This window comes from Manis pentadactyla, chromosome 16 (genome assembly GCF_030020395.1).
Source record: "Manis pentadactyla isolate mManPen7 chromosome 16, mManPen7.hap1, whole genome shotgun sequence".
NCBI classification, from domain to species: Eukaryota; Metazoa; Chordata; class Mammalia; order Pholidota; family Manidae; genus Manis; species Manis pentadactyla.
The window spans coordinates 58302302-58311776 of record NC_080034.1 but is presented as its reverse complement, the minus strand read 5'-3'; positions in this window follow the sequence as shown (position 1 = coordinate 58311776).

Genomic DNA, 9475 nt, shown 5'->3' with positions numbered 1-9475 from the left:
TCCTAAATCTGAGGGTTTCTTTCTAGGAAACAATGCTCCAGTCAGTATTTGTGTATGAGACAAGTGTGCTCCAAATGCTTAAATAAATCATTGATGGGTGAAATTACACATGCTCACTTATAGTGTAATGTGATTAAAAGATTATGAGATTGAAGCTAATATCTTGTCTCCCAGCTCCTGGCCCCAAATCTTGACACCAGAAATTTATCAACTACAACTGTCCTGAAATTTACAGATATAGTATGTCTCTACTGACAACGAATCAAAGACAACCTCTAAAGAATAAAAAGAGGTGTGTGTTTCTATATTGTACTGGTCGTGATTTTCTTATAGAAGAACCGAAGAAGGGAAGAGAAAAAAACTGAGATGAGGAGGAGAGGGTATTTGCTTGTTTCATCTTTCATTTTTAAAAAGTAAATGGCGGGGAGGGTGCAGGGGCGGGGGCAGGCGCTACGCCTGCAAGCTGATTACTCCTCGTCTGAAAGCGGCTCCATTTCCCGCACGGTGGGTAAGTCCTTTATCGGGGGAAGGCCCGGCCTCGCCCGCAGCCATCCTTCGCCTCGAGGCGCGCGCTGGGCCGGGGCGCGGGAGCCGCTCGGCGACTCCGTAATGACCCGGGTTCGCCGCAGCTGCGCCCTGACCCTTTGTGATGGCGCCGATAGCGCTCGGATGGAATTATGTCCTTCTCCGGGTGTGAAATTACCATGTTTATTAATTGAGCCAGACATTAGCTTTACCTTTTCTTTTTAAGCCGTGAAAATGTGTGATTCAGGGCAAATGATCCTCCGACAGACGCTGGGCTGCGCAGCCCGCCCCTGCCGGCGGCGCCTCCGCCCCTCGGCGCGCGCCCCTTCCCCCACGTCCCGGGCCGGGCAGGACAGTTTTCCAGGTTTCCACGCTGGGGACCCGGGGAGCAGCCGCCAGCCTGCCTGAGTGAGCGGGTGCGCGTGTGTCAGTGCGCACGCGGGCTTTCTCCTCCTCTGGAAGTGTTTGCAAACAATAATAACAACCTCGACTCGGAATTACAGCATTTCCCCCAGAATTCTTGATCAGTAAGACCCAAATCGTTTTCAAGACAAAGAAGCATCAATCAGCGACAAAGACAGATTTAACGTATTAAATCTTTATTAAAGTGAAGTCATTCTTATTGAAGTGATGTATTGGGTGTTCAGAAAGATTGGGTTTTTTTTTTCTTTTCTTTTTGTACGGTGGAGATGGTGGCGGAGAACCAGCGCTGCGGCTCGCCGCGATTGTTCTGGGCTGAGGTTGGGTTCCTGGGGCTCTGCCCAGGGTCCCGGGCAGGGGGAACACAGACTACAGAAAGAGGCAGATCCCCTACCTCCTGTCAGCCCCACCTTGATCTTCCGAAGAACTCCTGTCCCCGGGCCCCTCAGAAAGTTCTCGCTTTGGTCAGTACATTAGGGAAACTGAGGTACCACAGGCCTGGCTGTGCAAAAGTTCGCGAAGTCAGAGCCTCCGGGGGCCTTGAGAGAAGGAGCGGACAACGTGCCCCCTGGTTCTCAGGAACAAGACCCAGGTGTGTTGATGGCCTAAAGAAAATCCTTGAGCCCCAGGTCTGAAGGGAAAGAGGAGCGTGCGTTTGCTCCCAGCGGGCTGTCCAGCCGTCCCCGCGGTCCTAACTCCGGGCAGGACCGCAGGCACCAAGCTGACCGCTTTCCAGTCTGGGAAGGACTCTCAGTTAAATTGGTGCTTCGGACCTCGGGTGCTGTCAACGGCGGGGGAACCAGGACCAGAGGGAGTTCAGAGAACAGTATTCTCCCCCCAGGGCCGGGCTGCCCAGAGTTTTCTGCATCGCATCTTAAGTGGCTCAAATTCTTATCTCACCAACAGACGGGGAGGCGGGATCTCAAACTGCAGACTGCCTCTCAAAAAGGCAGCCACAACTTTAACAAGATGTATTTGTGACTCCACCTTCAGACACAGACATCCGTACCCACTGAAAATGAACTGTTGGAATCAATTTTCTTGGAATACTCAACTTTTTTTTCTATCATATTTCAGCAATGAGCTGGATGCTAAAGCCAGTTGATTCAATTTACTATTTGCATAACCAGGAGAAGAAGGTGGCTTTGCAGACTCAATGAATAGGTCTCTTGTTTGGGGTGTGTGTGTGTGTGTGTGTGTGTGTGTGTGTGTTGTGGGGCTGGGTTTTAATCCCTGTAGGGGAGGAGGGCAATAGGGAGGCATATGGAGGATGGTGTTGCTGCCCCGCCAGTCAGAAACAGAGAAGTCTAAATTGCTGCAGGGATGGTGACAGGCTATTGTTCCCTTGTACATCCAGGCTCTCCACTCTTCCCTCATAGCCACCTAGAATCCTCTACCCTCAGATATTCACTAACTGGCTTTTTCTTTCATTTGCTTCAGGCAGTCCTGCTTTTAAAGAAAAATTACTTTCGTAAACTGGAATAATTCAGTGGCAAGGTGAGACGGCACTGCTGGTTTATACTCTGCACCCAGGACGGGAACGAGCAGATTTTCAGGGCAGTCTTCAGAAATAGAGCCGGTGCACTAATTAAATATTTCACAGCTCCCAGAGTTAATGTGCTAACACTGGAATTTTTTTTCCCTAGCAAATGATACAAATTGGCCTTCTGTAACACCATCCCCCAGCCCAGCCAACCCTCCCACACCACCCCACACACACCTCACTCACACACACACACACACACACAGACACACACACACACACACACACACACACATACACAAAACTCCTCCCAACCCGTTTTCTGAATGGCATTACAAAGAATTTTGTTAAAGAAAAGTCAGACTAATTGCTGCCAGAAGACCCGTCTCTTAGGGAAGTCTGGTTTTCATAAGCCAGATTCAGTAAGGGTTGTGGTTAAATCTATAAGTTTCTCAGCAAAGGAGGGAAATACAAAGAAACACTAAGTTCAGCCAAATGCTCAGTGGGGAAAGAAGGGAAGAACATAAGTGGGAGGGAAACTCAAGATGATTCTCTGAACTCTTCTTTCCTTCTAGATTCCTTTCCTTAGAAGAGCTTCCTCCAAAGTTACTAACATTCATTGAGGTAGTTTTCCTAAGTAGTCTAGCATCATGCAGTTACTTAGAGACCAGCGACTTAATTCTCTTGATGAGGCAGTTCCCAGCCTCCATCCGAACTTCCAGGAGCTCGGAGTTATTCTAGGGGGTAAAGAAGAATTTTCCAGTCCCAAGATTCTCTGAGGCACCTCCCTGCTCAGTCAGCTCCAGCCTCCCTCTAAGAACTCCTGATTGAGTTAGTAGCAAAAGGCAATTTCAGAAACAGGCAGTTGAATTATCCTCCTTATAAAGCCATGTCACTGAGGAATACTAGCCTTTCCTCGAGCTTGTATGGGTGGTGCCAGTCCAGGCATTCCTGCCAACCCTCTCCCTGGCTTCCCTGAGCCAAACCAGCAAGATGCTGCTCTGCCTTGTACAGAGTTAGGTAACAGTGGTGTAGGTGAGGTTTAGAGAGATCCCTATCTCTTTGAATGTTTGAAAAAGAAAACCCCCTCTAAGAATGCTTTAGGTTTAGTTTTCCTCATCAGAACTTTCCTCTGTTCTGTTGTTCCTGGAGCTTTAATAGGCATAGTTCCAGGGATGTCTAAAATCTCCCTGGAATTCACTATCCCTTCATAATGGGTCTCTCCTGCCCCCACCTTATTTCAGGGGACCCAGAAGCCAGAGCTACCAGCTTATGTCTCATAATACAAGAGGAGAAGCTTGCTCCAGTTACCAGCCTCTAGGACTTCATGGGAATCTTCAAAAGACCATTTTGACTTGGAGAAGTATCAGCAAGGGTAGAACTCATCACTCTCATGCTCCCTGAAATTCCAGGAAACAGTTTCCCTCCGTGGAATCAATTATCTTGGGTCCTTCCATTCAGCTGGCTATGGAGAGTGTGGGTGAGAAACAGAGACTATCCAACAACTGAGGTTCCGGAGCATGGTCTCCCCCTTTTGAGCATTCTCACAGTCCTTGCCAGCCTGGCATTTAGTATTTAACGTTTTTCTCCTTCCCAGGATGATAGCTTCCTTCTGAATTCCCCTTCCTTCCTCCCATTTTCCTGCAGGGATGAAAAGAGGGTCAGGGGAGGTCTTGGTGTTACTACTCCTTCCTTTTGCTCTTTAATCACAAAAAGATCATAATATAAGCAAATGAATGAAACAAACTTTAAAAATCACTCTCCCCTTTCCCCTGGCAATCCTTGTGGCTTAGGTGTTGAAGTACTTTAACCATTCTTTAGTGTTTTACAACCATAACAAAGCAATTTATTCTTCTCAAGATATGAAGCTACTTAGCTAAGAAATGTGGCTCATTTTCCAGTTTCCAGGATGAGTCAGAACAGCCTTCTCTCCAAAGTCCTATCACTTCCCATCCCACAGCCCAAACATGTCACAGGACTTAAGGCAGCACATTTCCAATCACCTATTAAAACTGTGGTCACAGCGGTCTGACTTAAACACATAGACCATGACATTAATAGCAAAGCTGGCTCATCTACTGGGTTAATCAAGGAGACCTTGAGAATTTCATCTGACTCCAGAAGTGGGCCAAAGCCGGTGGGGCTGTAACTGAAGGATCCATGTGAGCAGTAAGAACTTAACACATCCACGTACCTCATAGTCTTCTTTAGTCTGGGCATTTGAGAAGTAAGGAGAATCACCAGAAAGCCCCATAGGGTTTCATGCCTTAAAGGCCTGCTCTATTCTAAGGCAAGAGCAAGTGGCATGCCCGCTGGCATTGTCTTTCTCCTCCTGGATCACAATGAAATAAATTGCTGCCAAAGGAAAACTACATAAGTCCCCAAAATCAGTCTCAATATAAGGTGATTCGGGATTTGAAGAAAACTGTTTCATTACTCTGACGTTCTCATTTTATAAACAAGCAGCAAAGCTGTGTTCCTATAATAGAACTACAATATCTTCTGTTTGTGTGTATTTGCATAATAATTGCTACACAAAATCAAACCTCAAGCTTCATCTTTTGCATTTGGCTTCATTATTATTTTCTACAGCATCAGAAATACTTTTCACATCTGCTTCAAAGATCTTTTCCAGAGTTCATCTTTTCATTCTGTCATTCCCACTTTCTTTTACTACTGGTCAGTATAAGCTTTTTAACTCCTGAAGCTAGTGGTCCAGTCAAAATACTACCTCGGGAGTGTGTAAGACTTCCTTCTATCTTTTTACTAAGAGGGCGTTATCACCAAGCAGAGATCTTCAGATTCAACTTTTATTTACCCCCTCACCGGCAACAAAAGAGACTTAGATAGGTACTTGGGAGGCAGCTTTTTGATAAAGAGACTACCAGCAATAGCCTTGAGACAGGGTCCCTGCTGGTCTCTGCCCATTTCACTGAGCTGCTTTCTGCCCGTCTTTTTTAACCCACTGAACTGCCCAAACACTCCACAGAGGCGGTGGATTTCTGTAATTTCAAGGAAAAAATTAACTGTGATGAAACATGCTTTCTCTTTGAGGGTGGCCTTTGACCTTCCCTTTCCAATACACCTGACACCAAGGGCTTTACAGAAAGACCTGTTTGGGTTTGGGATGCTGATGTTGCTTTTTTGTTGTTCTCTCTCTCTCTCTCTCTCTCTCTCTCTCTCTCTCTCTCTCTCTCTCCCCACCCCCTTTCTGCACCCTCCCTGTTTCTCTCTCTGCCTTCTCCCAGGCCGAACTCAATGAAAAGTTGCTGCAATAATCCCAGCTCCCTGCTCCGCCTGGACCCAGGGAGGCGGGCAGGAACGCGGAGGGTGTTTTGTTAAATGCTCCCGTCGTTCGCAGGGGCTGGGACTTGATAAAAGGAGACCGTTTTCTGAAAAGATTTGATTGAAATGGCGTGTGCCAGGGCTGATGGGAGCCAGCAAGGGACAAAGCGCCGCGGATCCATGGACACTCGAGCAATTATGCCTCCACGCTGAAGGTGGATTAGCACGCTGGAAAGAAGCATATGTTTGGCCCGGGGCGACACTTCCCCCCGGCTGAGCTTAGAGAATGGGAGCGAGGAGAGCGGCTGGACCCGGAATATCAACTATCTGCGAAGCCCCCCTCCCCAGCCCAGCCCATCCGTTCCCCCGCCCCGCCCCAAAAGTCGGAGCGCGTTTCTACAAAGAGGAGGGGGAGGAGAGGGCTGGGAAGATTGCGAGAAGGGGCAGGAGGAGGGGAAGCCCCAGGGTGCTAATGGGCCCGGGATTGGCGAGAAGCGCCGCCCAGGGCTTTTCCTCTCGGGTCATGCTAGTGAGAGATCGGTCCACGCTTGGGTGTTGAGACCCAGAGTGGGGCGGGCGGGGATGGGGGGGTCCCATAAATGCTCCCACATAGAATTTCCCACTGCTAAAGTAGTTCGGTCCAGGATGTTCGCTCCTAAGGTAATGGAAGGTCAACAGAATCGTTGCAATAAAGCAAGGTCTTAATGACCTTAAAGATTCAAGTGGCCAATGGTTAGTGTCCCGGCGGGCGGCAGGCGCTGGGCGGGCGACGCGGTTCCCAGGGGCGCCTGGGTCCCAAGCGATGGGAAGGCCTTGGAAGAGGTGTCCATAGTTATATGTGTGGTGAAGCGAGGTAGAGTGAAGAGCTCGCAGAGGCCTGGTCGGGGAGAAGGGGTGTGGGAGCCGGGAGTCGAAGCCCCACGCAGCTCTACCTGCTTAGGGACCCAGGCCAGGGATGCTGAAACTTCGCTCTGCCTTGGGAGTCGTGCAGCCAGAAAGTTTCCCAGATCCTGCCTCCAATATTAATTAAAGCGCTGTTCCGGTGAAAAAGGCCCCTAGAACTGTGACCTGGAGCCTCCCGGCTCTCCCTCACTGCACCGGCAAGCGCGAGAAGGGAGGCCGGCGGCGCAGTCTCCAGCCTCTTTCTCAGGGTTTTACTGCAGCTTAATTGGGTCTAACCCGGATGTGAGCGCCAGTGGCCGCCGCCCAAGCCGCCTACACCCCCTTCCCAGGCTGCCGCTCCCAGCCCTGCACCCCCCCACCCGGCCTCCGTCCCATCCCAGGCTGGGCTCGAACCCACGTCCCCCATTGCACCTTCACCGCAGTCTCCTCCCCACCTCCAACGCCAGACTATCAAAATCAAGTTGCGAATTTCTTCTAAGCCGAAGGGGCACGCGGCGGGATTTGGTAGGGAGGGGATTCAGCTACGACTGCGCCCGGGGCGGGTCTGGGGTGGACAGGGCGGGACGCTTGAAGGCCGTGTGGCCCGCGCCGCCTCCACCTGGGAGGGGGTGCTGGCGCCCGGAGCCGAGATCAGGCGCTGGGGACCGACTCCACGCTGTGGACAAAGGCGCAGCCCAGACTTGGGGGCTCCAAGAAAGACAAGGGGGATCCTGAAATAGGATTTGGTAGCTTACAAAGCAAACGGAAATTTGATCCTAGCATTAACTCAGCGCCTCAGGAAAAAAAATTCTTTAGGCTATATTAGCTAAATTTTGTTTGACCAAACACTTTGAATGTAAACATCAATAAATACATATACATATGTGTATATTTCCCAGGATAGGCTGAATTTTTAAAGGGAGATGAGGAAGAACAACTTGGAGAAGAGGGAGCTCGGAGACAAAAGCCGGGCCTTTTGACTTGCAAAAGTTGACAGTTGTGATGGACAACCGACCAGCAGGCCACAAATCGCACAGAAGCTGGGCCACGAAACTCCACCTAAAGCGTGTGGTCTGTGTTTAGGATTGTTACTGGAATTTAGTGCATATAATCTTTATTGCCATAGGAAAAAATCACTGCTGCGAAAGCACACCATGGAATTGGACCACTTAAAAAAACATATCCCCACCCTACTGTTGGAAGTATTTCCAATTCTAAATGCACGTTAGTATGGAAAGTCAAACTAATTCTACCAAGTTCCCCCAAAGAACGTCAGGCTCATTCTCGCGCTGAAAGTAGACAGTAAAGGAAGGAAGGAAAAGGCAGGAGAGGGGGAGGGAGGGAGGGAGGGAGAGAGAGAGAGAGAGAAAGAGAGAGGGAGGGAGGGAGGGAGGAAAGGGGGAAGGGAGAGAGAGAAGGGAGGCGGAAGAGAGAGAGAAGGGAGGGGGGAGAGAGAGAAAAAGGAAAGCAGCGAGGGAGGGAGGTCCCTGTTCCAAGTATCCGCTAAGGAAAGGTCATCTCCCCTGCACTTCCCTCTTCTCTGCGGCAGATCTTTCCAGCAATATGCCAAATGTTGCTCTTTGTTTAGAAATAAATCTCTCTGTGAAAGCAAAGTTGGTTGTGCACTGTCCTTTTCAGGCACCCAAGATGAAAAAGAAATACAGTTTTATACACAAGTAGCACTTAAAGTTTAGTTAAAAGCCCCCAAATTCAGCCTGAAATATCTTTTATCCTTCTCTCTTCCCACTCTGATGGCTACTTTGCTACCCTCAATGGAAAACACCAGTTACTTCTCTGGCAGAAGATGTAACTTATGTTCATGATTTGACTGAGAATGTTTCTCATCTGTGTCCACATGGGCAAAGATGAGTTTGGGCTACTGCTTTTGTGGAAAGAAATCAGTGTCTTGTTCAATCATACAACTGCGCTCTGTTTATAAATATTCTACCTCGAGCTAATTCATCCCTGCCTTCAGAAAAACAGTTGAGTAAACGCTGATGGTTAATGGGGTCTTTAGCTCTGACTCGAAGTTGACTTGGCAAATGATGTTCTTAAAGACAAGCTTCTAAGAGAAACCTATACAGGTTCAAATTTTTTCAGTTTCTCTCCCAAAGTGTGTCACAGGACAGTAGCTTGAAAAGTAGTAATAACAGAGGGAGGTTGATGGCATACCTGTGCGGCAACCAAGTTAATATAATAAAGAATTGTTCATTGAAATTCACAAGGAAAAATATCCTTAAGTAGCCTAAGAGGTGATGCAGAGGTGTGAGAACAGCTATTACGGGGTGCGTTGTGTGGATTCATTCTTCTAAGACTAGCGGTTGGGTGATGTTAGGAGTTGACTTGGGTTTGTCTGTGGTATGCGTAGGGTTTCTTCTTCTTCCTTCCTTCTCCTCCTCCTCAGCCTCCTTCGTTCTCTTTGTCCTTGCATTTAACATTTCTTTTTACCACATAGCACTAAGTGGTAGGGAAACATGGATGTGCTTCTTCAAATGCTCAACTTGGATAATCAAGCAAATTAAAGAACAAATATCAGTATTCCGACCCTTAGGATCACTGCCATCTCTGCACCTGTAACTCAAAGAATGAAAACGCTGGTTATTTATGCCGTACTTTCTGCCTCTTGGATCTCTAGTGAGTTGACCCGATTTTTATAGCCCTTTTATCCAAGCAATGAGGATTCTTCACCTCACTTCACCTCCCCCCACCCCATAACTGAATGGCTTAGGAGGAGATCTGTAACTGGGATGAAGCAGCTGTTGGCTTCATGCCGTCCTCTAACTTGATTATTCTTTGGACACGTTAGGCAAGCATTAGTGATTGATAATGACGCTAATTAACCCCTTTCCTTTCCAAACAGTAAACTGCTGCCAGCAGGAT